Genomic DNA, 6,373 nt, shown 5'->3' on the forward strand with positions numbered 1-6,373 from the left:
CTCATATTTTTACGGTGAGCATTATCCACTATTACAAGATATCTCCATCTCATATTTCACACCATTTAGGACGAACTCTCATTTTCACTGTGAAATCCCCTCTTCTTGGCCCAAAGAGATGTCATATGTGAGAAGCTAAAAGCAAGGATAAATACATTTAGAAACTTGAACTAGAACTGTCTTCAGCTGAATATATTTTTAATCATCTTATTTGGCAACTGTTAAATTATCCAAATCGTATCCTGTTTCTAACATTCTGCTATTGCAACATGAAACAGTTCTTTCGCAAACATCTCAAATGTTTCTTCATTCTTTTGGGATATCAGAAAGCAGCGTATCTTAAACATGTATCGTAATGCCACAGTTTTATAATCTTTGACTTTTACTTCCTTTTGAGGTAGTATAGTAGTAAGCAGCAGATGATAAAGTTGATCAATGTGAACCCAACAAAAAGTATATACTGACCATAAATCAACTTGCACTGAGATTCTTTTGCTGCTTTTCTGATTTGTGTTCTCTGAAGCACCCAAGCCAAAACATCATGTCAATCAAAACCACGATTTTATATAATAGCAGTTTTTAATATATTAGATTAGTTGAAAAGAAAAATGCAGAATCTTATGTTTTAATGAATGTTTCTTTTAGTGGGAAGATGGGCATAGGAAGAGTGTCTCTTCAACTCCCACTTTTCATTTCCATAATTTCTGTTCATGGATCTAACAAAAGGAAAAAAAAAAAGGGATTGAAGAACTGATCCAGGTTAATTCATGCTCAAAAAAGGGCTTTCTTCATGGACCTTCATGGGCTTGCTATAGGACCTATACAACCTATAGGGTTGTGTTGGTGTGGCAGTGTGGGAATTGGAAAGACCAGGACGGAGGAGAGGCAAGAGGGGCTGTTTAAGGCAGAACTGCTGCTGATTTATTCTTTTCTTTCCCCCCCCCCACCCCCCCCACCCTAAAATAAATGCAAGATGTTGCCAGAACAGTGACAAAATAATGCATTTAATTCTGAAGGATTTTTTTTTCCTGGAGAGGAAAAGCAATGTGAGGAAATATGAAAAAGTGAGAAGTCAAAACTTTTGAGAAGATTTTAAAAGTGCAGGTTTACTTTTGCTTAGGAGAGAAGTTCTGGCACTGACATTTGTCTCCAGAGTGTTCAGATTTTAACATACTTCTGCAGCCTTCAAACTGATGTTCAGCAATTGGAAAATACATTCTGCTTTGAATGAAAATTGGTCATGAATGTTGCTGTTGGCTTGGATTTACTGTCCTTCTACACCTGTTTTTTAGGCAGTAAAAACAAAAGCCAGGCTGACAGGCCCTTAGTGTATTTGAACAGAGGGATGAATAGAGAGAAATACCTTGAGGGGCAAATATTGAAAAACAAAAGCCTGCTTAGAAGAGAAAAATCTAGCAGAAAAACGGTTTACAAAGTGGTGGCATAATCTGTTAATAGCTGTGCAAAGTTTAAAGTGATACAAGGTCAATATGCTATGAAGGTAAATTAGTACTGGGTACACGAAGCAATTATACAAATAATCATGCTATGGAAACCACCGACATTTCAAACAGTGAGAGGAAAGCATTTACACACTGAAACCTTCCAGTGTCACCTTTGTGAGGACCAATCTGAAACTTCTCTTCTAAATAATCACTTTAGAGTGTCTTTTTGTGCATGGCAGGTTTTTAATTTACATTTTTCCTCCCATTGGAATGGTATCCCTGAGCATCCGGACTGTCGCCCATCAGGAGGACTTTGATGTTCTTAACGCTTGCTCACGTAAAATCTCACTGTCATTCTAGTGGTTTTATGGTCTCTCGGAAACTATTCTCTCCCTCTGATATTTGAAAACAGCATTGCCTAACCGTATGCTCCTAAAATTGTACTTTTAGCCCCCTCCTTTTCCTTAACAAATGTATAAAGGAAATGGGCTCATACAGACTTCACTGTAAATAGGGGTCTTAAAATGCTCTAGAAGCAATAAAAAAGGTGGTGGTTTTTTTTGTGGGTTGAGACTAAGCTGAGTAAACTGTTCTTACTTCAGATGCTACCAATTTTTTTTTTTTTTAAATAGACTGCTGCATGCTTTATTTTATTTTATATTTTAATATGCTTTTACTAGGTCGTGGAGCCTAAGTTGTTTCCTTTAAAGGATAAATGGAAAATATCTGCTATTTATTTATTTTGATGTACTTATTACATTTGCAAATCATTTTATCTCACAGATTTTTATTTGCTTCTGAAGGAAGCAAGAGACAAAATGAACAGTTTTTGAGACAGTGAGGCGTTTTCTCTGGAAAAATAGAAAACGTTTTTTCCAGATTACTCAGAAGGCAGCTATGACAGAGAATATCAGCACTTGCTTTTGTTGCATCTTTGTGGAATGTGGAGCAATGGGGGACAAAACAAGCTTACAGTGCTTTTAAAAACAGTCATCTCAGAGGGGAAATTTGTAGCCCTGCAAACTGTGCATGCCACCTGAGAGAGAGCGTCTTCTGCACTTACTGTAGATAAGAAGCTGGCTATAAAGTTTTTAAATTAACTGTCAAGTTAATGTTAATTATTTCTTGTCGTGCTGTTTAGAGGGGAGTGAAACTGGGGCAAATTGTATCTGTAAGAAGCTCTGGCCTGAGCCAGTTGAAGATACTGTGGCCTGCAAAGCTTGTGAGTTGAGATAATGAAGCAAAAAATTCCTGCTGGGTATTTGGCTCTGAAAGGTCCCTAAACATAATGCGCACGCAGAGGAGCGCCATCCAGGTAAAATCCTTTGAGGAAACATCAGTGTTCCATTCAAACACCAGTGAATCCATGTGGAACTGGCTGGTGGATTGGTCTGAGGGTGAATTTAGCTACTGTTCTTCATCTGGCATGTTTATGGTAGGTTATCAGTCTCCCTGATGAAACAAGGAATTTTAAATGATACTGTATGAAATCCAGGCTCAAGTTGTCTTCTAAGGCACATGCATATTCTTGAGGTTTGCTTTGTGATTGCTGTATGCTGTGTCTAGAGAAATATTTCAGGTGGATTTTTCAAAATAGCCAAAAGATTTCCTGTCCTTCTGACTCTCTACCAAAAGGAAATGGTCCTCTCCCCGTTCACGGCCGGTTGTTCTGGGGATTACACCAGTTCCATGCTGTGATAATGGGGGATCTGCATTTCTACAGATCCTAGGGTGGATGCTGAATTTCTCACTGTATCCTCAGGGGGAAAAAAAAACACTGACAAATAACCTTGAATACATACACATGCTGTCCTTTCACACACCATACCACCTAACTGGTAGAAGAGCTTTTAGGAAGGACACCGTGCAAGAGGAAGGAGGGTTTGAGGAATATGTTCTCTCTTAATTTGCAGTAGGTAGCAGATTGATCATTGTCTGTGTTTATCTGGAGGGGATGTGTAGGGGATAGGTGTGTCAGTAAAACGTACATAAACAGTAGTCGTTATCCCTTATTTAAGCCCTAAAACTCAGGACCTCAGGGATGGATAGTCTAGTAATCAAACAAGATAAATGTGTATAAATCTGTATTTATATCATTCACATCAGTATAGGTACATAACAGTGAATATATATTCACTGTGTGGAGAGTTTCATTCTGCTTTTTCTCCTGTTATTGACAGAACTGGAGGGCATGAAAGAAATACAGTGTATTTCAAGGTAGAAAGGTTTACATATATCTTAACATTTTAAATACAGCATTCAAATGAAATTATTTCCCCTAGCAGTCACTTTACTAACGCTAACAGCGGCTCAATTCCCTTCATACCCACTCTCCAGTTTATGAAATCATAACAGGGTAAAAAGATCCTGCTACCGAGGGCTTTTTTAAAACACAGTGTTAATACCCATAAAAGCTTACCCAGAGAACTGATAATCATGTTTGGATTTAAACACGACAGTTCCTAATATCTGAGTGCTGATGAAGCTTTTTGGAGTCTCCATGATCAAAACGTCTGGAGTGATCTTTGAAATACAGCGGCCAATAGAGCTGTGGCTGTAGACCACTAAGCATGGAAAAATGAAGCTATAAACAGAGCCATTACTAATTTTTACAGTTTTCCTAATATGGATAATTGCACAGCATATTAACTTGAGCTGCCAAGATGATACAACCACACAGGGCTGCAGTTTCAAAGGATACGTTTTCAGGGCTCAGTGTGGTGCACATTCCTTCTTACATTGTTTTCACTATGTAAATAGCTTCTAACGGCTCTTCTTTCCTTCTGCCCTTCAAAGGGTGGCCTTTGAATAAGAAAGAAAGATAGCACTAAGCACAAGCCTATTTTGCTGGAGATAAAATAATCCACCTCAAAGCAGAACATCTGCAAACCTCACCCTGTGATTGAAATCCATCTCAGATACTCTGTGAATTTTGATTCCTTGCGTTCTCAAAGAGATCTTGCTTGTGTTTTATTTTATGGTCGTTATCCTGGCCACTGGGGCTTGTATATGCAAATGGCAGCTGAGATAGGGAGGAGAAGACCTCTTATTCCCTTTGCCTTCCCAGGCCAGTGAACAGTTGCAGCTGCATTTGTTGCACTTCCTTCCCTGTACAGGCTACTTAGTCTGGATAACACCAGGAATGAAGTGCTTGGGAAGAAGAAAGCACTTTTCCACAAAGCAGCCTCCCGGCTATGTTGGCAGGAAGGTCTGTGGTGCACGGTGTTCCAGTTCTGCGCCTGTAACCGGCTGCTGCCCTTAGCAGTGGTGGTCTTCATTTACACCACCTATAGTCATAGTGCATTTCAAGTGCATTTAATTTGGTTCATTTATTCTTAGTTGCTTATATATAAGTGAGACTTTGCAGGTTAGAAGAGACATCTTCAAGTCTGCTACTTTCAGGAAGGCACAAGGGCATCGGGATGAGTTACAGTGCTTTATTCAGTTGCTTTCTGCTTTGTTCTCAATCTTCTTCTCCCTCCCTCGGGGATCTGCATTGCATTCAGTATGTGGTTTCCTGTGCTGTACTTCTTTTATACCTCCTGACGGCCTCTCACCTGCGTTCCAGAGATCTGCATTCATGACGTCCCTCAAGGAGCCCTATCACGCTCCTTGTGAAAACATTTGAACTTTAGTTTTATCATCTCAAAGAGGTCATTCCAACGGTTCTATCAAATACAATCTTGGATGAAACCAACATCGCTGCTATCAGAGTAACTCTTAAAGGTTAAACCATACATTTAAAAGGTCCCGTGTTGTGTATATGCCCATGTAGTAACTTAGGCAGGCCTAGAGAAAACAGGATTTTTGGAACTCGGATTGAAAGTAGGATCGTTACGGGCTGACCATCCCCTCTCGTAGCTAAGGACAACAGAAGATTTGTGCGTGTTCATGGCATCAGATGGGTAGTGTGTCCTACTAACGCAGGCCAATAAATCACTTTTGTCTCCAGACATGTTTCTGTGCAGCAGCACCTGAACAGAATCGCTGGTTAATCTTTCACCCCTCCCCACACACCCTGCCTTGGCTGACGCCTGACTGTGGCAATTTTAACCGCAACAGGCAGCCACGGCACGGGGTCGGGGGTGGTAGGGGGAGACCTCCGTCATCCCTGTTTTGCCATGGAATTGCTCCTGGGAACAGGAAAGGACAAGCCGCCGCTCTCTGGCCCCACTGTCGAACCTTGCCTTTTCCCAGGAGCTGCAGGACCCCTCCTGCTGCTGCGTCGACATGACGAATCGCTCCCTTCAAACGGGGAGGGACCCATCAGCACGGGCTGGGTTTTTTCTGGGCACGGCTCCAGCATCCGCAATCATGCAAAGATCTTTTGCTGGAGATCGTTACTCGGGTTTATTATTTCTGCTGAATTCCAGCCAGCGAGTGGAAATTCCCACTAGGAGGTGGGAGGAAAATAAGTGGAAAGACATCGAAAAGAGAGAGGATAAAGGACAGAATAAATTGAGCGACAACTAGCATATTTAGAAGCAAAAATGAGAAAGTAATCATCCACTCCTGGAACTTAACAGGATTTATTTTAAACTCCAACTGCCTGTGCATAGAAGGCAGGCAGAAAGCACAATAGCATTCTCCTAAGTACCAATTAGCCAGCATTGGAAAGTGCAGGCCCAGCGAGGTGAAAAATTGTGCATAATTTTTAGGTGTGTGACACAGGCATTTCTCTTCTGGAAACAAATCCACTCGGCAGAGAACAAGGAAAAATCTTCAGGATTTAACAGGAAGCTGGAGGGCCATATGGCAATGCCGGCAGACTTGTTTGCATTAAGAGAGACTACCCCTCAGTAATGTTTTATTCCAAATTTTCTGGTAGGAGGAAAAGCATGTATTAATCAATTGATTTCAAGATCTAGTACTTTTTTCTGAAACACTTCCCTCATAAAATGAATACGCCTCAATATTTAGAAAGGCTG

The sequence above is a fragment of the Egretta garzetta genome, unplaced genomic scaffold (genome assembly GCF_000687185.1).
Source record: "Egretta garzetta isolate BGI_Z169 unplaced genomic scaffold, ASM68718v1 scaffold262, whole genome shotgun sequence".
NCBI classification, from domain to species: domain Eukaryota; kingdom Metazoa; phylum Chordata; class Aves; order Pelecaniformes; family Ardeidae; genus Egretta; species Egretta garzetta.